At 34.9% G+C, this 27,250-nt stretch overlaps 2 long non-coding RNA genes across 2 annotated transcripts in view; both read right to left on the minus strand.

The window, feature by feature from the left end:
* Nucleotides 1–27,250, minus strand: part of LOC144355800 (uncharacterized) — a 63,751-nt gene that overhangs the window by 8,016 nt on the left and 28,485 nt on the right. Inside the window, exon 3 of the long non-coding RNA XR_013421302.2 lies at nucleotides 98–284. This is a non-coding gene — a long non-coding RNA (uncharacterized LOC144355800). The remainder of the gene's footprint in view (nucleotides 1–97; nucleotides 285–27,250) is intronic.
* LOC144355804 (uncharacterized) lies at nucleotides 5,908–10,366 on the minus strand. The gene is made up of 2 exons (XR_014926753.1): nucleotides 8,342–10,366; nucleotides 5,908–7,844 (listed from the first exon to the last, which is right to left on the minus strand). It is a non-coding gene; the product is annotated as an uncharacterized LOC144355804 (long non-coding RNA).

Raw genomic sequence — 27,250 nt, forward strand, 5'->3', positions numbered from 1 at the left:
AATTGAAAAAAAAAAGAATTACTATTTCAAAATCCTCAACAATAGAAAATACTACACTCTTAATTGTGGCAAATAATAAATTCATTGTTCAACTCACCGGAAAGTGTGCGTTTCCAGAGATCGGCTAAATAATGAAATAGTCCCTTCTACTTCCATACTTTTCGATGAGCCTTCAGGGTCATGATTCTCAAACCATTCATAGTATTCTTAATCTTTTCCTTTATCTTCCCATTTATCACATTCTTTGCACTAAATGCATAAATGTGTACTGTCCAGTATTTTTCCTGTAATGAATTAACACATTATGAAAGAACAAACAATAAGTGACAGTTTAACACCTGGTATACACAAATCACCCAAAATTCACAGGATGGCTCGCATGTGAAGTTTCCATGTCGTTCACACATTCATACCATGAATAATACCTCAGACAACTGTCGGAGATAATACACACTTCCAACACCCTATGATTATAACAAAAGATAGAACAAGGCAGAAAAAAATCTACACAGCGACTCAAATCGGCCTCCACATATACACCATTCACGCAATGGGTAACCCTGCCAGTTTTCAGTGGAATGAATGACGAAAAATGACCATTTATCATTTGCAGTGATTACAATTTCACATACTATTCACACTGATTTGAATGTGTATTCTATTCTATCCATATAAATAAAATAACCTCAGACCGGATTTATAACAATAACTATAAAATGCGCGACTGTGAAGCCGTACAAGAAAAATCAATATTAAGACCAAAATGGATATAATTAGGGACGACGTCAAAAGATCGATGTCGGATAAAAAAAACTTATTTCCTTTAGTTTGGGGGTGGGGGGTGTTAACCTCAAAAAGTTTCCATCCTACAAAAAAGATTTTATTTTTTTAATGAAGTCAAAAAAATCTTGGAGTATTTGTAGTTCGTTTTTATTCTATCCAATCATGGACAGAAATAACCGAAAAGGGAAAAAAATACAGAAAAATGGTTTGGTTCGAGTGTACATCTGTGCGTCAAATGAGGTGCATTTGTAAAATCTTTTTACACTCACCCGACAACCAACGTCTATGCAATACTACTGTCCGATTATCAATTTGTATTTAATGGTAATTGTAGTCTGACGCCATGACCAATATTTATCAATTAAATTTCAGTGGGGGGGGGGGGTAGGAAAAAAACTAAAGGAATCAAGTTTTTTATCCGACATCGCTCTTTTGACGTCGTTCCTTAATGCTTGCCAGTATCAACAACGACGCCATTTTTTGCAGAGAAACGACGGTTACTCCAGCTTCCGTCCCCAGAAACTGCCACGTTTTAACAGTTTCATCTTCATTCTCAATTTCACCCATTTTTAATTTCATTTGTCGGAGCTCTGACGCCGCCGGTGGATCGGTGCCGGTAAACCCATGTACGCGGCAAATTTATCATCCCACGTCGGCCTTTGCCGATCGCTCTTCCTGCGATTACCATTTTCTTGTTAACTTGAAACTGTTTTCCTTGTTTTTCGGAAGACAGAAAACTGCTCTCGGCTGAGGAAAAATAACACTCTTAATTTGAGCATTTAAACTGATAGTGAGATCCCCAACCTAGCCGTGAGTTTCTTCCAATGTCAAATGTCCGTCGCAACAACTTGCGCTCGCCAAAAAAGTTCGCTATTTATAATGTTAACATCGAACAGTCTCAGCGACCCATCTGTGTCAGCCATTTCATCATCGTCACTGTGTGACGATAGTTTTCTTTCAGATGCACTTCTTGGCACTTCTTCTGGTTCTTCACTGTCGGAGCATTTTTTGTACCTCCATGGTCAGAGCTACATGTTGATAAACTTTGTATCGTCACATCGTTGCAGTCTGAACTATCGGATTCATACCACGATTGGTGGTTTTTTTTAGACGAAGTTTTGCCTCTTCGGACATTGGAGTCGCATTCTTCATTTTTGGTCCCTTCCGTCTCTTCATCTCTAATAAATAACTTAGGAGCGCTAATTCTTGGATGTGTCGCAAACGGTGTGCTAATACACAATGATCACAGAGGCAGGGCGTGCGCGGGCTGTTTCCGTTGCTAGTAGGTAGGCCTACTTATGCAAATTAGATCAATATACATTGTTTACGCGCAAAGACCATTATCCAGAAGACAAAATGAGCGGTCTGCTGTTACTTTTTTTAAAAAAGGATTTTTTTTAGTGTATTGGTTACGATTTTTAATGGGAAACACATTCATTGCCTGCAGGTAGTCAAATGCCACCAAACTATATAATAAAACAAAAATGTATAAAATAGTGGCCAGCAAGTCCACTAAAAATCCTCTAGTACTAGTATATAAAATTCGGAACAAATCTTTCGTATAGGCCTTCACAACGGTTAAAATAACCTGGTACAGCAAAAATATATGTAAAAACAACTCGAGAATACGACAATAAATGCGACAACGATAACGCAGACGATTTGTACTGACACGTATGGCTGGCAACGTACAACTTCCGGGTTTACCTCTCCATGCATCCCGTGATGCATTGCGATATCCAACACGACCGTTAATACTGTCGTTCGCTATGCCTTGACTTGTCATCAAAAATGGTGTTGATTTAAATTATCGTCGGCTGGTTAAAAAGAGTTCATGCAAACCATTAATTTAACAAATTTGGAGAACATGTTTTCTGCCAGGTGTATTTTGTTGAATGTAAACTTTGGTAAAAACGGTTCAGCTTTATCATCATGCATTTCCACTTTTCCGACATAATTCGTTGTTTCTGTTCCTGACTGGTGGTGTTTTGTGATCCGCGTTCACTGTTTAATTTACGATAGGAAATCGGTGTTGCTATACACTTGACCTTTTCTATCGGAAATTCCGTTTCCGTTTTGGTTAATCTGTCGCGTCTAATCTTCGTATCTCCTATTTGATGGCATAAACCAATTTAGCAGTACCTCTGAGGTTGATATGAATGTTCCGAAATGTTCTGTAGAATATGTAGTGTTACCTCTAATTATAGGGTATTAAAATTAGATTTCATCTATCTTTATTTAAAATGTTATTCGACTTGTAATTTTCATTTCCTTTAAAAAAAATGATAACACTGCCAACGTAACTGGTCATGGAGTTACAGGTGAATTGATGATGGAGACTGATGCCATCACTACAACATACAAAACAGAGGAGGGTTGAGAAAGGTAACATATTATATTATATTATATTATAAAAAAATAAAATAACACATTTTTAAAATTATTAAAATTAATAAATGTATGGATATGTGTTGGTGAATTTGTTGTACCTGATTTATTCTAATTATTAATTTTTCTTTTTCAGTGGTTTGCCTGTCTCAGTTCACAATATCTCATGTCAAGAAAAAAGGTCCAAGCTTTAATTGGTGACAATGCAAAGAAATTATTAAACAGTCAAGTACTCTTCTTAATGAAAGTATTAGCAAATAACTAAAACCTGCTTTGACATTAATGAGCACATCCACTGAAGATTCAGCAAGTTTTCGGAGGCAGTCTTCCCACGAATCGGCATCCAGAACATAGTATTTTAATTCTTTATGCATGTCCGTTCACCAACTTAGATTAAGCAGTTTATGTGATGAGATTGTGAAATCATTTCTATCTGAAGTTGGCATTGTCATGCAAGAAATACTGATGTCATTTGTAGTGCCTTATCTTCACAAAAAATTGTCAAAGTTATTATTGCAGAAAGGTGTGATAATATTACTCGTCCATCTCTGCATGATGTGGAACACGTTTTAAGATATGTGACTGGCTTCATTCCCCAGCAGACTTCCAAATAATCAGTTTGCTTAATCATGTTAAAGTCGTGGAAAGCGGGTTTTAGTGATACAACTCGTGGTATTTCATTTCTGAATTATACTATATCTTGGGTCAAATCTGTGGACAGGAGTAGGCTTTTCAATGTCGATGATGAAGTGTTTGTGTTTTTCAGACGTATAAAACATGTCACGAAGAGCTATTTGCATATCGGCAAAGCACGTCAAAATTCGCAGGAAACGGATCACTTACAGAGGTCATCTTCAGTGGTTAGTTGCTGTTATATTTTAACATCGTCTTTATTCTCGTGGATACAAGGTTTAGGGCATTTGCTAGTTATGTATATATATATGTATATATATACTGTAAAGGGGGTAATTATTCACTGGGTTTTAATTTAGCTTATTTCGCTGACTGGAAAAATGCGCTAAATTAAAACACAGTGAATATGTAAAATTTAGCATAGAACACATTATCTAAATGACGAAACCGTGGATTTAAAACCTACTGAATATGCCTGAAATGGTAAATCAGTGAAATTTAAACCCAGTGAAAATTAGTCATTTTACAGTATATATATATATATGTAGAAAAGATGAGAAAGAAAAGATGATCACAAACAAAAGTTGTCAAAAAGGATGAGAGCCTTAAAAATACAATTGTGCACATCAAAATTAAGACAACATACATGTACTCTTATTACAAATATCAAAATTGTAAATTTGTTTTCCCCCAACTCCAAGCCCAAACTATAACCCGACACCTCTTTCTTCGCCCGAACTCAACACCTCACCACCTAATCAAACATCTCCCCCACAAGTAACTGCCCAACGTAGTCCAACACCAGACCTATGAGTGGCATTCAATAAGTAATGCCCCTGACCCACTTCCAGTTGTCTGATCTAGATGAAATTTTGCATGTTAATGATTTACATCTCTATGGGTTATGTTGCGAAAACCAGCTCTGAACTAATTGTGGTTTCGTTTCTGATTTACAGGTGTTTGAACAGAGTCAGGTGTGAAATGGAGCCAGTTGGGTGTCACGCAGTGATCCGGTTTTTGCATTCGAAGGGACACACCAAAGAAGACGTTTGATGAATTGAAAGAAACGTGTGGTGATGATGCCCCATCATGACCTTGTAAAACGCTGGCATCGTGAATTCAAACATGTGTAACAGACTTATATTTTAAACTGTTGAGGGTAGTGATGATACAATCAGGATATTTATTCGTGGAGACATCAGATACACTGATAATACAGTGATGTGTAAACTTGGTTTCCAGGCGATGGCTTTACAGCCACGCCTAGAGACAGACCTCCCGTATAACCTCCGCTATAACCTCTTTCTCATCAGTCCCCCTATTTATAAGTGAAACCACGTGATATCGTGACGTCACTACGACGCCGAGCACAAGTCAACGTGATTGGTTAGAACTTACTAACATGCCAAATAAGGAGTGCTAGACAGTCATGGTGACGTTTGACACTGCGTGTATAAAAGTGTTAATATGGTTTAGGCTTTAAACAATACATTAGATATTACATATAGGTGTTGGAATGTGAACATTAAAGTAATAAGCTTGGGAAAGTTAACACGTATTGACATAGACAATTGAATGCAATTGTCATGTCATACGTGTATGCGGGTACCACATCAGATTGGTGACACATGGCCGGAAGTCTGTACAAATGTTAAATCCTGTGATCAAATGTAATTTTGTATTTTGGAGGTATTTTTGTTTGTCCCCCCCCAAAAAAAGTATTCAAAACTATTAAGCACCAAAAACAATTCAAACGAATAAACATCAAGTGCGAAACAATATGAAATTAAATAATGTTCAAAAAAATAATTTTTCAAAAATTTTTCAAGTATATAAAAAATATCAAGTTCAATTGCTCAAAATGGTAAATAGTGAATAAGAGTGTTGAGTTTTTTTTAAATACAATTTTATAAACACTGAAATGCAAACTACAATATATTAAATGAGCAACAACATTTGGAATAATGTTTATTGATACTCTTTTAATGATTCTCTGCATGAGTATATACTCAAAGTATACAAAATAAAAAAATATATTAATTTATTTTTAGAAATGGTAAATATTGTTCAGGGAATGTAATTTTGTATTTTAGGAAACACTCACTTTTATGAACAGGTAGGTTTGAAGTTATTTATAAATCTATCAATTTGGCGACAGACATTGTATCTGTGAAATAGTAGATCATCTTGATTCGTAGTGGATGAAATGTGGAGCACTCAACCTATCAGTTAATGCTTCTTAGTTGTTGACTTGTGTTATGTGCTATTTGGATATCAAAGTGACGCAAAAGTTCTGCAGTTACTCCACCAAACAGTCGCACACATTGGTCTCATTTTCCGTTTCAATACCGAGTGAAATGACAGTTCCTGGTTTATTGTTGGGTTTTCTATTACGTTTAAAAAGAATACACCTGTTGGGTATAAAAGCAAGGTTTACATAGGTTAGATGAGGTAAGTGAAACTTGTATCGCCCTGATTTTCAATGACAACAGAGCTAACTAGATTCGAATAGCATTCAACAAACAATAACAAAAAAGTACTGCACAAACTATACAATTGCATCTGAATGAGATTTGTTTTAAATCAATAATTAATAAACAATAATGGTATATTTTAAAACTATTTTCTACTTATCATTAGACATGTTTATGCTACCATTACATGTAGCTTTATCAACACAACGGCACTCTTCGAATGTTTTCTAGCCCAATTATCTGCCCTGGAGTTCAATGACAATAATCATCTGAACCAGCTGACAGGTTGTCTACATCATTGGCATCAATCTCTTGTTTATTTTTAACATAGAGGAAATAAATGTATGCACAAACTAAACTAGAAATAAATAGAATTGCTTTGACATGGTGAATGCTAAAATAGTTTTTTTTTAATTATTCATAATGTTCAAGACCCGTAGCCAATAACATTTCATTGATATGATTCAAGATTGAAAATTAACAAATTTGTATACACAATTCATCTGTCATTTAGAAAGCTCCGCTGTTGCATGTGTTTATTTACCTAATTGGATTGTCGAAATATAATTTCTTTTTACCCATTGTTTTATCAAAGTAAGGAAATGAACAAATCTGAGAGATTCTGAGCTTACCCACACACACTACATAATCAAAATGATTGCACTAGCTGTTTTGAGATTTTAAGATTACAGTTTAAGAAACAGTGTCTATTCTAGTTCACATTGAGATCATTATATGTGATGTTCTATGTTAAAATAAAACATTGGGTTATGGTGATGTACCTGGGGGGGGGGGGTAATTTTGTTTAGATTTTGTGACAGGTATTTGAAATCTTTATTCTAGGTTATTGCGAGATCTGAGAACTTTATTGTACCGAATTCTCTTGGAAATTATTCCATTCAAAATAACGCTCATGGCTGGTGGGCACTTATTTGAGGTTAAAAACTAGTTTTGGGGAATTTGTGATTTTTATTGAAAAATCCACTTAGAAGAACTTTCAACACCAGCAGTTGGACCACCCAAGACGAAAGAAACCACTGCAGAAGTTAATCTAAAATTGTATACATTTTTTTCTTGTTGAATTAAAAAGTAAACCGCCTAAAATGTCATTACAATGTCACCCAGTGTCATGTTTAATTAACCTAGTACGCCAAATACAACAATTGTTGATTATTACTCAGTACTGATTATAATAACGTACAAAAAATAAATTCGTTGAAATGTAAATAAAATCCAACTTAGTTTCATCATAATGATGATACCTGTTGCATATTTTAAACATTCTGTGCTGCTGTAGGATATCTTTTGGCTTGGACAAATTGCACGATTTTTTTGAACCAAAAAATTAGTTGTTTTCAAAAGTTTCTCAAGGAGGTCGAGCATATGCTGTTTATTTATCCATATGTACAGTAGTGATGCTGCAGTGTTGTCAGCAACTACAGCACATCTGTAATCTTCATCATGTTGTGATTTCAGTGAATTGGAGAAGTACATCAATTGAACCTGCAGCTTGTCCATGTAATTTCTTTTTGGTGGTTTTTCCAGGTATTCTTGAAGAGTAATCATCTAAAAAAGAGAAACAATAACTGAATAAGCATTGCAATGTACTGACTGCAAGGACGTGAAATCAGATATAGGTAAAACTTCTAAAAAAAATATGGGTACTGATATACAAGAGTACTGACGAACTATCAATAATACGCGGAATAACTAATTCCTTGATTGAACAGGGACATGATGTCAAATGGTTTTGTAGTACTACGGTCTACCTCGCCGTGACTTAACATCGGCAACAAGCAACTGCTCTCTAATGGCCAAAATAGAAATACATGTGTCTGCATTATTATCAGATGCAGAACTACCAGAAATTACATGACTGCTTGAAGCAACAGGACTGTCACAAATAACAGGATTGCTAGATGCTACAGGACTGTCACAAATAACTGGATTGTTAGATGCTACAGGACTGTCACAAATAACAGGATTGCTAGATGCTACAGGACTGTCAAAAATAACAGGATTGTTAGATGCTACAGCATTAGTTCTCCAAGAATTGTAAATACCTTTCATTGTGTCTAGTTTCTAAAAAAATTCTTGCTGCCCACATGTTGCTAAAAATGATGCAATATCTTTCAAAGTATCATTCGCTAATTTGTACTTTTGCCTTTCAGTCAGGGTAGTAGTTGTATTGCTCTCTCTTCTGATAAGAGTGCTTGATGAGCCTGATATCTCTGTATTTAAAACCTCCTTCATCCATCTCCTGAGAATAAGACTAGATTCAAACATAGTAACGCCCATATCCCTTCGAAAAGCAAAGATATGACATGGCAATAAATACATGCTATGAAAAGTACAATTTCATTGTAACATTTCAATACTTACCTTGTACTCTTTTTCTCCATTCTCTATAACATACTATTCAGTACTAGGCTCTTCATTTAGTGTAGCTTCATACTTATTTTTCTCGAATTTGTCTTTGTTTCATGATCAGATCTACAGCAGGAGCAGTACAAACATTTGTAACCAAACACTGAATATTACTTACCCTTAAGCTTCTTGTATCCAGTCTTGTCTTTAAGTTCTTAAATGTACTGTAGTTGGTGTTTAGTGAATATTCATTGGAAAATCTGACAAGTCGCTCAATTGCTTCACTTAAGTGACAATTTATTCCCAGGTATGCCTTTATTTTCTGGTTATGAGATTCAATCCTATTATTTGTGTTATTACCAAAGGTTGGTAACTTCCGCCTGAAATACAGAGCCCACATTTCTCTACACTCATTCCAATTATTAGAAAAATAGTCAATAAACGACTGAGGAGATACTGACACTACATTTTCATACTTACTCGTATAGTCCTCCTCTGACTGAATACACCAAAGCATGGACGGCTTTCATAACTGTTGTCTTCAATTCCTTCCCAATTTCTAAATCAACCACCTATTTTTTCAAATACTTGATGACATGGAATGTGCATAGTGGGATGGTAACATCTGGCATGACTTCTCTCACAGCAGCAATTTCAATAAAGTTCTTGTCCACATTACAACTCTAACTTTACTGAGATCATTGTGTTCTCCAATATGATGAAATAATTTGATAAGATTCTTGTGATTCATTCTTCACAAATGCATAACCAATAGAGCGCCCCTTACCTTGACCATCTTGTATGAGTATTGGGTACAGTGGATAGCCTTCAATATTTACCTTATATATTGCATCAGCAAAGAGGATTTCTGGATACTCGTTATATAATCTGTTCATGTCACTTGTTTGGAAAAATACGAAGTCAAGTTAATTTTTTGGTGACATCTCAATAACAGTTGTTATATTTGGATCAAGACGTTGTAGTTCAGTTAATTTATCAGCAACCTTTTGACCTACATTCTGATTTGCGCTTATCCATCACCCCTTTCATATTATGTATATCTTTTGAAATTACCTGTTTGCCTGTCTTCCTTGCAACAACACACTTAATATTTTACTTCAACATCCAAATCAAGTAGTTGTTCAACTTCTGCAGTCTCAGTTGTGTTCAATTTTCTGTTATCTGGATACTACCTGTATTTTTCTGTTGAAGTCGCATGATTATGTTCTGTACACAAAACTTTATAGCAAAAATTAACTTGAGCTTTACACTGCAGTCAGATACACATTAACTCTGTAGTGGTTGCCCATTCTTACCTCTAATCTGTGGTTCACCATGATGCTTGCAAACAAACGTGATGTTATTATATGGATAATTGGAATGTACATTACCTATATTGCGATGGCTTCTTGAGGTTCTCATCACCATTGCTTGTAACTTGATCTGGATATGTTGGAAACGTCTCTCCATGGAATATTTCAACACCACCACCTACTTGATGTTGCTTGTTATTTAGTGGTTTAGCAATGTGCGGTTTAGTGTGTGTTTTAGTAGAAGAGGGTGGTTTAAGAGGAAAGTGAGTGTGACACAACGTAGATCTATCACACCAAACTAGTTCATTCACTACCTTTAAAGCAACATCACAGAAGATGGATGCCATCCAAGCTGCACCACTGTAGCTTAGATGTAATCCATCTCTGGCATGAAGCTTTTCCCCACTACAAAAGCTAAATGTAAAGACAGGACCATTACCATCTAAACTCTGAAGAAGTATATTAAGAGGAATGACATAATCATAGTTAACATTATCAAGGAAACTATTTGTTAGGTGTCTAAATTCACTGTTAGTCCTATATAAGACAGATGAAATTACAATATGCCTGCCTGGTGACACTACTCACCTCACTGCAAAAATGCTTTACCTTGTCAGCAGCACTGCTTGGACTTTTCACCATAATTGTTGATCCCAGCATGAAAAACAATGATGTCAAACTGAGGCACAATATCAGAAATCTTCTCGAAAATGTCTTCAACACGCTTGCCTGGAAAGGACAAGACAACGGGTTCGGCTCCATGGACCATAGAAACACGACTCAGTCGGCGACTCTATGGTCAAGTAGTACCTACAATCAGGGTGGATAAAAAAGACATACTTGGAAGTAGTTTGAGGTTATCGCTATGACTAGAAAGAGAAAGATGTATACATCAACGATCAATCGTCTGTAGAGAGTGAACTCAGTGTAGAGCTTGGTTCTTAAACGAGTTATGATGGATCAGTAAGTATTTAACACCTTTTAAACGATACATAGCGGCATACCTTGATTTACTGTTCTCCGATTGACACCTCGCGAACAATGAACAACGGCATCTCCTTAATCTTATTACTAGATTGTCCTCAACCAGATCCAGAAAAACAGCCTGGAGCTAGTTATTTCAGCATCCAATATGAATGCACATTACTTGGACGAACCTGACACGCCACTTCAACTAAACAGGTCGTGTCAAAGTTCAACTTTAAATGGAGGCTGGAACCCGACCGCATGTATCACGCGTACTCATAAGCCCGATTTCCATGCAGTGTCGTATGGGTGTCGTACATTTCTATCGTCAGATGTTTCTAATTTGAGGAACTTCCGTATGCCGACCCATGTCTGAGGTTGAATACATAGTGCACTCATTGCAGCTCCGTGATGCGACAACAAACTTAATAGGTTGAAATAGGCGCTCTGATTAATAATGAAATATTTCAAAGTTTCTGGTGTAACTGCATATATTCACGTATTATGTCATATGGAAAATGTGACTGGAAATGTACTATACTAGTTGCAGGTTTTTTCTTCTTCAAAATACTACAATGTGATTGCATCATTAAGGGCTGATATATGATAACTGTAAATGCACGGGCAAATTTCAAAGTCACTGGTGTAATTGCATCGATTCACGACGTAGTAGGTGGAAATGTGAAAACTAAAAGTATATTGTATACGATTAATTACAGGATTGTATTCAAAATACCACAATGATTACATGATCGATTAACAGTAGTACATAATAGAGATACATATGAAAACTGTAAGTGCGCTGTGTGTTCACGCATATTTCAAAGTGTGGTGTTAACTGCATATATTCACGACATGTGTAATAGGGAAAATGTGACTGGAAGTTTACAATACTAGTTGCAGGATTTTTTTTTTCACAAAATACTACAATGTTATTTCATCAGTTAATGGGGAAGGGAGGGGTAGACAAATGAACGAATAGTATGGGAGTAGTGACGATCGCTGTTCGAATTTGCCGATACCATGTGCCAAAAATGCGCGTATTCTGATAAATTCAACAACCAATGAACTTAATCACTGACATGACAAATTTATATAAATTCAACAATGTACTTACGTTTTCGATTGTGCTGTAAGGCGAAAATGACTTCAGACAAAGGATTGCACGAGGATGTGGCGAAATACAATGCAACGGGAGAGACAACTGGTACAACTAACAAACTCAGTGGCGTGAAGATAGAAATATACTAGTTGGGACATGTCTTCATTATTTTAACCAATTGCTGAAAAGCAACTTATATTTCTATCCAATCGTAGATTGCTGTCACAAACAACTGAGAAATCATTACGCGCAGGAAGTACAACATGAACATGAGAGATTAGGAGGAAGAATCGAACAGCTGATAAAATGAAAAGAGGCTTGGACGATTGTTAGAAGATAAGGAATGATGACACTGGCCGACTTGTGTGAACATTTGTGGAAGGATTTATGAGAAAACCGTACATGGAGAAACAGTCCCAGGGATTCAGTTTCATTTTTTGATTAACCGTTCAAAGTCAATAACATGGATGAATGACTGCATCAGTACTATTGTACATCTGAAATATTGCCAGTATACGGGGAGAGCAATGCTGGAAAACTATACAAATTTTGTTATATTCACATAATGTTGAACTAGATATCCGTATCCGGTATTCTAGATTTTATGGTTATCTATAGCAATAGCAACGTAAACTGGTTTGTGGTCATTAAAATAAGAATCTAGTATATCAACAGTATATAAATGACTTGGAAAACTTGTATAAATATTATTGATGAGATTTTTATGGTTTTATTGTTTGTATGAAGAGTATAAATAGCTGTACATTTGGTTAGCTTTGATTAGCAGTAGACTACTCGTGATCTATTGTTTACACACATAACTTATATTATCTTCTGATTTGTATTATAATTTTGTTTCCACAACTATAGAAATATTAGAGATTATCACAATCCCTCCTATACATATTTTATTTATACATTTATACAAGACAAGTCATCTAAGACAAACAAACAATAACAAGCTTAATTGCATTAAGAACTCTGAATAATCATGGGAACCATTCCTATAATTACTTCGGCATTTGTGAAAACTTAATCACAATTTCATGAGATTTCGCAAGAAGAAAAGTATTTGTTGGACAATCACTTGTCACTAATAGTTCAGGGACAGATCTAAAATGTGCTCATGTCAGATACTGGTATAATAAACAGAATCAGATTACAGCCAAATGTATGCTTAAAATTGAACGATCATCTTTTTAAAAACCCTTGAAATATATATTAACCACAAAACATTTTATTGTGCATAACATTTAAATGACTTTGGACAATTTCTATTGTCAATGGTAGATCAATAACTGTCAATTAGATTAGATGTTTGTCTATAGCAATGTAAACTGGTTTATGGTCACTAAAATAAGATTTTAGCACATGTGCATTATATATATGTCTTGGAACATTCGTATACATATGATCGATGAGACTTTTATAGTCTGTATTAGTATTATTATTGACTTTTATCCTTTCTATGTTTTTTAATCGATTTGTTTACGTACTCGAATTTTTCATGGCGTTAAAACCATGCCATAAATGTATACTTTATGTAAATATGTAAATTTTAAATTTAAAAATGACTTGCTTCGCAATTCGCAAAAAGAATTCTTGTATCTATTAGAACATCCTAAGATTACATTTCTGTCAATCACGTGATGATGACAGTCTGTTTCAACATACTTCCAAAATTATGCACATGTGTAAAATGAATGAGGAACGGTGTCTAAAAAAGCAATAATTACATATATTTATGCCTATAATTTTCCATTAGTGTAACCAGTAGTTAGTGGGGTAAATATTATGTAAAATCTTCCATTGGAACTCAGAAATGGCGTACAGTAGACTTGGTTATTGAAACTTCGGGTAAGTACGTTATTAGTTGTGAATAGACAGGGTTCGGAAAATTAGTCACCGACAACATTTTGTGACGTTCAGATCTTGATTGAGATGCCAGTTTAAAGTGGTCAATTGTGTGTAGCTGTGCGTTTCAAACGTTTTAATAATACTTAAGGTGTTTTGCTTCCTGTCCTATAACTTGTATGCAAATAGCTGTGTTCATGATGTTCATAAATATCAATCAAGTTCAACCATTGGCCTGTCATTAATTTAGTATTCACAGTAACTTTAGCCATTTCACACAGGTTTTTCATACCTTTTAAAAAGACAGGAAGAAGGTGATGCAGATGAAGTAACACTGACCCATGATTCCAGTGATATTCAAGACGATCCAGACACAAGTGACAGTCCTGTCTCAAATGATTCAACTGAAGAAGGTATAGTTTTCAAACTATTTGCTTAAGATAATTTCTACAGTGACTTGTATTTTTCATCATCATTCGGTTAAAGTTTTTTTATACATGTCAGACACGAGCAATTGAAAAGTTGTAAATTTGCAAAATAATACCTGTGAATAGGATGCAGCACATTTAAAATTCTAGCTGCTGTGTTTTTGTTTTATTCACCATACCTAAGCAATTTCATTATCTCAGCCTTTATTTAATGACTTTTTTCTTCTAAGCTCAACAGGAAATTTTTTTTTGTTAAAATAATATCATTCATATATTCTATTTTTTTTAATTTATTTGCTGGTATTTTTTTACGTTTTGGTAATCGCGAAAGCCCACAACTACCTATACAAGGCGCGTTCAAGTACCTCTCCGCTGACGGGATTAGTCAACCAATCACAGAGCGCCTTACGAAAACACGATGATGCACTTTGCGCGTGCACATGAAGTGATCACCAAGAAAAATTAAAATGGCGGCGTTTACCGGCCAATCGAGCGAGAAATTTGAACAAATAATTGACCATGAGGTGAGTATTTGTTGATTATGACATGTTTCCTATTATGATTGAACTATGTTGGGTATTTGTGGCCGTTTAGTCAAGTAACAAACAATATTTATATACGCGAAAATGCTTACTCGTGTGGATATAAATGAAAACACCAGTGTTACGCACACGTTTCTTGGATAATAACAAATGACCTAAAGTAGGATCGGCATAGTCAGCGACTACCACTCATGTTAGTCACATTAACAAGGATACAAGGAGGTTGTGTTTTAATATTCTCGCCTCTTGTCTCATTAATGAAAGACCAAGTCACAGTCCCTCTATCCTCTATAGAGGGACTGTGACCAAGTAAATGTTTTATTTTATAAATGGTAATTTACTTGCACAACAGTACTGTCACTGGAAATTATTTAATTTGACTGGTTCATCTAATTTCGAAATCTATACTTCCCGTTATTATTTCAATATCTTGGTAATTGATTAATTGGTAATTCTTCCAGATAGACAGTTTGACTTTGTTGGGATTTAGTGCAAAAATGGCCAGAGATGTCCAGATTGATAGAAAGTTGCCAACCTATATATATGGTACCCCAGGGGAACAAAGCACACCTTCATAGACATGCTACATCAACATCATGGTGATAAGATTGTATTATTGGTAGTTGATGAAGTTCATACTATTCAAAAGTGGTAAGTATATTGCTTGTATGCTTGCTTGTAATATTTGTATGCATGTTATTTTCATAATTGACACTAGAGGCATTTTGAGTCGATCTGTAATTCTAAACCACTCACTGCATTATGGGAAAGAACTTCCATTGTATATATAATCTGGAAACTGACTAAATTATGTAAATTTTATGAAATCTTTCAACAATATTAGGATTTGTATCACTATACAATGTTTTTTCATTCTCTGTCAGATTTTTTGAGAAACAAATGAAAAAACAAAAACATTACCATATACATGTACCACATTTTGGACTCTTGTAATCTCGATTTTTATTTTATTTTGAGTATCCTGATGATGGCCCAGTACCGATAATGATAAACCTATGACAAACATGACATAATCTTGAATTCAATATGAATTTCTTTAACATCTAAATTTAGCATAATGTTTTTGATCAATTTAACAGGCGTGAAAATCTGATGCAAGTAACAAAAGCAGACGAAAGGCACAAGAAGGGGCATTCCGAACTGGGGAACTGAAATCGTTTTTTCCTGGTGTCGGAGTTTTGGCATTAACAGCAACAGCATCAAAATGTCTGCAAAATCAGATTAAGGAAAGTTTATTATGCAGACTGCAAAGTTGTAAATGTTTGCCCAAACAGAGATAACATCGGACTATCATCATTTTATTGAATGGTCGACAAGCTACGTGAAGATCTACACAAATCCCGTAGGACAATAGTATACTGTTCATCTATTGATGCAACAGGAACACTTTATCATTTTTTTAAGGAGGAATACCCTCAATCACAGCGAGATGGATAATACAGTCCAGGAATTGCAGTTTAAAGAGTTTCCTAAATTATCTACTTCTTATTTTGAGATTATTTTTTTGTACAACAGCTCTTGGTATGGGCATTGACATGAAATCAACATACCATGTACTTCACTATGGGCCATCATTTGATCTTGAGAGCTATATACAAGAATCTGGCAGAGTTGGAAGAGATGGTAAACCATCTCATGCCGTGTTATTTTATCACGGTGGAATGTTACGCGACATTTGTTCAAAACTAAAAAGTTATGTCAAATGATACTCTCTGTAGGAGAATTAAATTATTTGAAGATTTTACATCCAGTAAAGACTTAAGTGTTTTAAAAACAAGGAATCGCATCACAACTGCTGTGATATATGTGAACGGAACTGTTCTTGTAGTAATTGCGACTCTCATGCTAACTGTGTAGAAAAATATATGGTCCATTACTGTGCCAATACAGAGAGTGATGAGTCATCAGATGACACATGCAGTTTAGAATCGGATGCTGCATTGGCAGATTCATCAGTCTTCAAGTTCTAATGAAAGTTTGGAAGCAGACCAAACTGAATAAATCAATGTACATGTACATATCACTTCGTTGATCATGTATGCATTTAAAATCAGTGAAAAAAAAACATCATTAATGTAAATAAATATTTTTTTATTACAAATTATACGATTCATTTTTGGTGTTCCAGAAAATTATCTTGTGAACAAATCAAAGGATTTGCACCAAATTTGATAGGGATATTATACATTAATGTATCTACATGGCATTAGTGTTCAGGATACACCTCCAATTTGTATTCTGAGCTTTTACAAGCTTGTCATTAAAACCCATACAAATCACACATATGGATGATAACAAAAATACCAAAGCCTTCTATTTCTATAGCGCTAAATGTGATATACAAAAAAGAATTAAAATTACAAGCAGATATAACAGCTATAGAAAAGGGGCAACAAGAAGCATTGCCACCTGTATACATTTTGACTATAGGGGATGTGGTGATTTTGGCATGGCAAGGTTCTGGTTTATCTAACAGACTCTTTACATAGAGGTGTTTAAATTTTGTTTGACTATTGCAATAATTAATATAATTTTTGATATTACTAGTATTCCAAAGTTTGACTCCATAACATGACATACACATTGACTTGAGAGTAGTTCTTCTATATTTTATACAGAAATCTAAATGTTGTCTTGTACTATGGCTGTGTACTTTATGGGTATTTGTAAAGTACTTCAAGATGTTTTCTGGGACTTTTTTATGATAAACATTATACATTACAAGGCCAGACTTTTTTTTATTCCTTGTTTCTCAAGTTTTTATAAGGCAATTTGAGGAGGGCGGAAAAGAAATAAAATTAATTTATTTTTTCCATTAGATTTGTGTGATTCTCAAAGAATTGTAAGTTAGATCATTGATCGGAGCAAAGAAATGGAATAACATTTTATTCCATGTATAACCTTGTTTCTCATTTGCGCGAGACTACATGATACTGAAAATGCAGCTTGGATTTGTTATGCAGCGGGCGGCATAAAAATGAAGATATTTTTTAACATTTTTTTGCAGGCGCGAGAAATTACGCTGAAATAAAATTTTATGTTTATTTCATTTTCGGCTCCTGTTCATTTGGCGGGTTCGCGAAACAAAGAATAATACAAGTCTGGCCTAATTTAATACATTTAGTTTATAAAATAATGGTTTTGTATGGCCAAAGTATCCCTCTTTGGTAACAATTCTAAAAGCATTTTTTTGCAGTAAAAATAAACAATTTAGAGTAGTTTTATATGTATTTCTTCAGATTTCACAACAATACACAAAATATGGCAATATAAGGGTTAAATACAGATTTTTAAGTACAGATGAGTCTAACAGGTATTTTAATTTGTAAAGAATACCTAAGTTTTTAGCAACTTTAATCTGAATATTTTTTACATGTTCTTTCCAGTGGAATTTACAGTCCAGTTCTACACATAAGAATTTAGTATGATACACTCTTTCAATATAAACATCATTGATTGGATGGACACTGTTTACATTTGTACAATAGAAATTCATGTAGTTGGTTTTAGAAATATTTAAAGATAATTTGTTAGCCATAAACCACAAGTGTAATTTCTTCATATTCTCTAGATAAAAATGTTAGTATCATCTGCATATAGAATAACCTTTAACAATTATGATACATTACACATATCATTTACATATAGTATAAATACAGTTGGTCCAAGAATTGAACCTTGCGGAACGCCATGACTTATACTCATTAGATCTGAGTTAATACCATCAATACAGACCTGCTGTAACCTGTTACTAAGATAGCTACTTATCCAACATCTCGAATACCATAATTACATAATTTTTGGACTAGGATTTTGTGATCTATAGTGTCGAACGCCTTTTTTAGGTCGATGAAAACACCAACTGTATACATAGTAGAGACCATGATGGTAATTGTATATCTTACAACACATCGTGTAAGATATCTGGATTATCATGGAACTTTAAATCACTGCACGAAACTCCAACTTTGACCAGGTATGTTTGGGGGGTTAAAGTAGGTTCACAGTTAGGTACCAAACTTTGTCTGTCTGTTATAGAAACATATTTGTATTTGCTATGTAACTCCTGGTGCATTAGAACAAAGTCGTGCATTTGGATTGATATCGCCACCTTTACCACGCATGTTATACCCGGCTTTAATAGACATATTTCCAAATGGTATATGTGGTCAAAGTGTAAGTTTTGAAGTGTATAGTTACTATGTGTATATATGGACAAAGTACTTGATTGTAATACGCAGGTAAATTGCCCTATATGTAATATATGTAACAGCTTGCAATATTCTGTTGGAGTAGGATATTTCCCATTTCTGGTAAAGGCAGTGATCTTACAATATGTAGCCAGAACGCACAATTAACTAACTATCTGCTAATATATCATAAATATCATATACAGATATATATCTACATATTACATGGTGGATAAAGTACAGTAAATGCCGTGATTATAGCATAGTCTACCCACACCCTGTATATGTCCGTATTTCCGTACATAATGTCATACTGGTGTAGTAGACTAATATTAGTGTATCTCTTATGCGTCAAACATGTATATCTATCTACATATTACATGGTGAATAAAGTACAGTAAATGCCGTGATTATAGCATAGTCTACCCACACCCTGTATATGTCCGTATTTCGGTACATAATGTCATACTGGTGTAGTAGCCTAATATTAGTGTATCTATTATGCGTCAAACATGTATATCTATCTGCATATTACATAGTGGATAAAGTACAGTAAATGCCGTGATTATAGCATAGTCTACCCACACCCTGTATATGTCCGTATTTCCGTACATAATGTCATACTGGTGTAGTAGCCTAATATTAGTGTATCTGTTATGCGTCAAACATGTATATCTATCTGCATATTACATGGTGGATAAAGTACAGTAAATGCCGTGATAATAGCATAGTCTACCCACACCCTGTATATGTCCGTATTTCCGTACATAATGTCATACTGATGTAGTAGCCGAATATTAGTGTATCTGTTATGCGTCAAACATGTATATCTATCTGCATATTACATGGTGGATAAAGTACAGTAAATGCCGTGATTATAGCATAGTCTACCCACACCCTGTATATGTCCGTATTTCCGTACATAATGTCATACTGGTGTAGTAGCCTAATATTAGTGTATCTGTTATGCGTCAAACATGTATATCTATCTGCATATTACATGGTGGATAAAGTACAGTAAATGCCGTGATTATAGCATAGTCTACCCACACCCTGTATATGTCCGTATTTCCGTACATAATGTCATACTGATGTAGTAGCCTAATATTAGTGTATCTATTATGCGTCAAACATGTATATCTATCTTCATATTACATGGTGAATAAAGTACAGTAAATGCCGTGATTATAGCATAGTCTACCCACACCCTGTATATGTCCGTATTTCCGTACATAATGTCATACTGATGTAGTAGCCTAATATTAGTGTATCTATTATGCGTCAAACATGTATATCTATCTGCATATTACATGGTGGATAAAGTACAGTAAATGCCGTGATTATAGCATAGTCTACCCACACCCTGTATATGTCCGTATTTCCGTACATAATGTCATACTGGTGTAGTAGCCTAATATTAGTGTATCTGTTATGCGTCAAACATGTATATCTATCTGCATATTACATGGTGGATAAAGTACAGTAAATGCCGTGATTATAGCATAGTCTACCCACACCCTGTATATGTCCGTATTTCCGTACATAATGTCATACTGATGTAGTAGCCTAATATTAGTGTATCTATTATGCGTCAAACATGTATATCTATCTGCATATTACATGGTGGATAAAGTACAGTAAATGCCGTGATTATAGCATAGTCTACCCACACCCTGTATATGTCCGTATTTCCGTACATAATGTCATACTGGTGTAGTAGCCTAATATTAGTGTATCTATTATGCGTCAAACATGTATATCTATCTTCATATTACATGGTGAATAAAGTACAGTAAATGCCGTGATTATAGCATAGTCTACCCACACCCTGTATATGTCCGTATTTCCGTACATAATGTCATACTGGTGTAGTAGCCTAATATTAGTGTATCTATTATGCGTCAAACATGTATATCTATCTACATATTACATGGTGGATAAAGTACAGTAAATGCCGTAATTATAGCATAGTCTACCCACACCCTGTATATGTCCGTATTTCCGTACATAATGTCATACTGGTGTAGTAGCCTAATATTAGTGTATCTATTATGCGTCAAACATGTATATCTATCTTCATATTACATAGTGGATAAAGTACAGTAAATGCCGTGATTATAGCATAGTCTACCCACACCCTGTATATGTCCGTATTTCCGTACATAATGTCATACTGGTGTAGTAGCCTAATATTAGTGTATCTATTATGCGTCAAACATGTATATCTATCTACATATTACATGGTGGATAAAGTACAGTAAATGCCGTAATTATAGCATAGTCTACCCACACCCTGTATATGTCCGTATTTCTGTACATAATGTCATACTGGTGTAGTAGCCTAATATTAGTGTATCTATTATGCGTCAAACATGTATATCTATCTACATATTACATGGTGGATAAAGTACAGTAAATGCCGTAATTATAGCATAGTCTACCCACACCCTGTATATGTCCGTATTTCTGTACATAATGTCATACTGGTGTAGTAGCCTAATATTAGTGTATCTGTTATGCGTCAAACATGTATATCTATCTTCATATGACATGGTGAATAAAGTACAGTAAATGCCGTAATTATAGCATAGTCTATCCACACCCTGTATATGTCCGTATTTCTGTACATAATGTCATACTGGTGTAGTAGCCTAATATTAGTGTATCTATTATGCGTCAAACATGTATATCTATCTTCATATGACATGGTGAATAAAGTACAGTAAATGCCGTAATTATAGCATAGTCTATCCACACCCTGTATATGTCCGTATTTCTGTACATAATGTCATACTGGTGTAGTAGCCTAATATTAGTGTATCTGTTATGCGTCAAACATGTATATCTATCTACATATTACATGGTGGATAAAGTACAGTAAATGCCGTGATTATAGCATAGTCTACCCACACCCTGTATATGTCCGTATTTCCGTACATAATGTCATACTGGTGTAGTAGCCTAATATTAGTGTATCTCTTATGCGTCAAACATGTATATCTATCTACATATTACATGATGGATAAAGTACAGTAAATGCCGTGAGTATAGCATAGTCTACCTACACCCTGTATATGTCCGTATTTCCGTACAAAATGTCATACTGGTGTAGTAGCCTAATATTAGTGTATCTCTTATGCGTCAAACATGTATATCTATCTACATATTACATGATGGATAAAGTACAGTAAATGCCGTGAGTATAGCATAGTCTACCTACACCCTGTATATGTCCGTATTTCCGTACAAAATGTCATACTGGTGTAGTAGCCTAATATTAGTGTATCTGTTATGCGTCAAACATGTATATCTATCTTCATATTACATGGTGAATAAAGTACAGTAAATGCCGTAATTATAGCATAGTCTACTCACACCCTGTATATGTCCGTATTTCCGTACATAATGTCATACTGGTGTAGTAGCCTAATATTAGTGTATCTCTTATGCGTCAAACATGTATATCTATCTACATATTACATGATGGATAAAGTACAGTAAATGCTGTGAGTATAGCATAGTCTACCTACACCCTGTATATGTCCGTATTTCCGTACAAAATGTCATACTGGTGTAGTAGCCTAATATTAGTGTATCTGTTATGCGTCAAACATGTATATCTATCTTCATATTACATGGTGAATAAAGTACAGTAAATGCCGTAATTATAGCATAGTCTATCCACACCCTGTATATGTCCGTATTTCCGTACATAATGTCATACTGGTGTAGTAGCCTAATATTAGTGTATCTGTTATGCGTCAAACATGTATATCTATCTACATATTACATGGTGGATAAAGTACAGTAAATGCCGTGAGTATAGCATAGTCTACCCACACCCTGTATATGTCCGTATTTCTGTACATAATGTCATACTGGTGTAGTAGCCTAATAGTCTAGTCGTGGACTCGCGTGGAGTCGGGTGGTAAATCATGCACGCGTGTTTGCCCCTGTCAGTCAGTTCCATGGAACTATAAACGCTGTATAAACCACAGAAAGAACAAAGAAACTAAGAGGATTAAATAAAACTCTGTCTTAGTTTATCCATGGAAGGTACTAACGTTACTACCTTCCATGGTTTATCTTACAGTTCTTTCGATTTTGTTTCCACAACATTAGTCATACTCCATGGTTCATGAAGGCGCGACAATGTCATATGAATCATTATCGGATAATTATCGCCTAATAAAATCTAATGAAATTCTGGCAGAGATGTCTAACTTATCGATAATATCGGAGAAAAACGAACTGTCCCAATAGTTCTCAGACAGACCTGTCTAACTTAGACATTTTTAGACGATAATATCGGAGAAAAACGAACTGTCGCAATAGTTGCCCAGACAGACCTGTCTAACTTAGACATTTTTAGACATTGTTAGACGATATTATCGATAATATCGGAGAAAATCGAACTGTCGCAATAGTTGCCCAGACAGACCTGTCTTACTTAGACATTTTTAGATATTGTTAGACGATATTATCGATAATATCGGAGAAAAACGAACTCTCCCAATAGTTGCCCAGACAGACCTGTCTAACTTAGACATTTTCAGACATTGTTATTGTTGTCCAGACAGACCTGTCTAACTTTTTCTCCGATATTATCGTCTAATAAAGTCTAAGTTAGACAACCATGTGCGGGCAACTATTGGGTAAGATAGTTTTTATCCGATATTATCGATAATATCGAAATTATCGTCCAAGAATGTCTAAGTTAGACACCCATACCCACCGGGAACCTTGTCATATTACATTTTATCGGTAATGTGACATGCGAGACGTATTTGCTAACTTGTTTCCAGCGTTTCGGTGTTTTTGGTGGGAAATGCTTTAAAGCCGGAAGGAAGGAAGACAACTCTACGGCCGTTACGTAAAAACCCAACATACTCGTGTAAGAATTAACTATACTTCATTCCCCATTACGAATAAATAGCCATGGAAATATTTTCCTATGTTCATGGAGACAATAGTAGCATTAACACATTTTACCTATCTATTAAAGTACGTAAATAAACTTTTTATTTATACTCTACGCGGCAAGTCGTGAACTAAATTGCACTATTAAACTTTTTTGTCCTGTTTTCACTGAGACAATAGTAGCATTAACACATTTTACATTTTATCTATCTTTTAAAGTACGTAAATAAACATTGTTATGTACTTCTGTTAAGTCCGCCACTAGCGCAATCCGATCGTTCTTGAGTAAATATATTTCGTTACGCTGACAACTGACAGTTGTCAAGGATTATCTGTTTATACTTAGAAAGATAAAGTATTTGTTGAGGTTTATAATTAATTAATTCTGTAATTTATATTCAAATTAACTGAACGTGGGAAAGGTAAAATTAAGTCATTCCCTTCGAATGTTTTCAACATTCAACGTAATGCTTGGACGCATTTTTTTTTAATTATAATCAGTGGACGAACGTTTCGGCTATACTAATACGGGGAATATAATTTTCAGACTAAAAAAAATCCTGGATGAGTATAATAAAACATTTATTTCTCGGCAAATCGCTGTCCGGGTAAATCACCTTTTTTAGTAGTTTATGAAACTATAAACACATTTTTAGACATTGTTAGACGATATTATCGATAATATCAGAGAAAAACGAACTGTCCCAATAGTTGCAAAGACAGACCTGTCTAACTTAGACATTTTTAGATATTTTTAGACATTGTTAGACGATATTATTAATAATATCGGAGAAAAACGAACTGTCCCAATAGTTCTCAGACAGACCTGTCTAACTTAGACATTTTTAGACGATAATATCGGAGAAAAACGAACTGTCGCAATAGTTGCCCAGACAGACCTGTTTTACTTAGACATTTTTAGACTTTTTTAGACATTGTTAGACGATATTATCGATAATATCGGAGAAAAACGAACTGTCGCAATAGTTGCCCAGACAGACCTGTCTTACTTAGACATTTTTAGACTTTTTTAGACATTGTTAGACGATATTATCGATAATATCGGAGAAAAAAGAACTGTCCCAATAGTTGCCCAGACAGAACTGTCTAACTTAGACATTTTTAGACACTGTTAGACGATATTACCGATAATATCGGAGAAAAACGAACTGTCGCAATAGTTGTCCAGACAGACCTGTCTTACTTAGACATTTTTAGACGTTTTTAGACATTGTTAGACGATATTATCGATAATATCGGAGACAAACGAACTGTCCCAACAGTTGCCCAGACAGACCTGTCTAACTTAGATATTTTTAGACTTTTTTAGACATCGTTAGACGATATTATCGATAATATCGGAGAAAAACGAACTGTCCCAACAGTTGCCCAGACAGACCTGTCTAACTTGCACATTTTTAGACTTTTTTAGACATCGTTAGGCGATATTATCGATAATATCGGAGAAAAACGAACTGTCCCAATAGTTGCCCAGACAGACCTGTCTAACTTAGACATTTTTAGACTTTTTTAGACATTGTTAGACGATATTGTCGATAATATCGGAGAAAACGAACTGTCCCAACAGTTGCCCAGACAGACCTGTATAACTTAGACATTTTTAGACTTTTTTAGACATCGTTGGACGATATTATCGATAATATCGGAGAAAAACGAACTGTCGCAATAGTTGCCCAGACAGACCTGTCTTACTTAGACATTTTTAGACTTTTTTAGACATTGTTAGACGATATTATTGATAATATCGGAGAAAAACGAACTGTCTCAATAGTTGCCCAGACAGACCTGTCTAACTTAGACATTTTTAGACATTGTTAGACGATATTATCGATAATATCGGAGAAAAACGAACTGTCGCAATAGTTGCCCAGACAGACCTGTCTTACTTAGACATTTTTGGACTTTTTTAGACAATAGTTGCCCAGACAGACCTGTCTAACTTAGACATTTTTAGACATTGTTAGACGATATTATCGATAATATCGGAGAAAATCGAACTGTCGCAATAGTTGCCCAGACAGACCTGTCTAACTTAGACATATTTAGACATTGTTAGACGATATTATCGATAATATCGGAAAAAAACGAACTGTCGCAATAGTTGCCCAGACAGACCTGTTTTACTTAGACATTTTTAGACTTTTTTAGACATTGTTAGACGATATTATCGATAATATCGGAGAAAAACGAACTGTCGCAATAGTTGCCCAGACAGACCTGTCTTACTTAGACATTTTTGGACTTTTTTAGACATTGTTAGACGATATTATCGATAATATCGGAGAAAATCGAACTGTCGCAATAGTTGCCCAGACAGACCTGTCTAACTTAGACATATTTAGACATTGTTAGACGATATTATCGATAATATCGGAGAAAAACGAACTGTCGCAATAGTTGCCCAGGCAGACCTGTTTTACTTAGACATTTTTAGACTTTTTTAGACATTGTTAGACGATATTATCGATAATATCGGAGAAAAACGAACTGTCGCAATAGTTGCCCAGACAGACCTCTCTTACTTAGACATTTTTAGACTTTTTTAGACATTGTTAGACGATATTATCGATAATATCGGAGAAAAAAGAACTGTCCCAATAGTTGCCCAGACAGAACTGTCTAACTTAGACATTTTTAGACACTGTTAGACGATATTACCGATAATATCGGAGAAAAACGAACTGTCGCAATAGTTGTCCAGACAGACCTGTCTTACTTAGACATTTTTAGACTTTTTTAGACATTGTTAGACGATATTATCGATAATATCGGAGACAAACGAACTGTCCCAACAGTTGCCCAGACAGACCTGTCTAACTTAGATATTTTTAGACTTTTTTAGACATCGTTAGACGATATTATCGATAATATCGGAGAAAAACGAACTGTCCCAACAGTTGCCCAGACAGACCTGTCTAACTTGGACATTTTTAGACTTTTTTAGACATCGTTAGACGATATTATCGATAATATCGGAGAAAAACGAACTGTCCCAATAGTTGCCCAGACAGACCTGTCTAACTTAGACATTTTTAGACTTTTTTAGACATTGTTAGACGATATTGTCGATAATATCGGAGAAAACGAACTGTCCCAACAGTTGCCCAGACAGACCTGTATAACTTAGACATTTTTAGACATTTTTAGACATTGTTAGACGATATTATCGATAATATCGGAGAAAAACGAACTGTCGCAATAGTTGCCCAGACAGACATGTCTTACTTAGACATTTTTAGACTTTTTTA

This window comes from Saccoglossus kowalevskii, chromosome 17 (assembly GCF_978046115.1).
Source record: "Saccoglossus kowalevskii chromosome 17, keSacKowa6.1, whole genome shotgun sequence".
NCBI lineage: Eukaryota > Metazoa > Hemichordata > Enteropneusta > Harrimaniidae > Saccoglossus > Saccoglossus kowalevskii.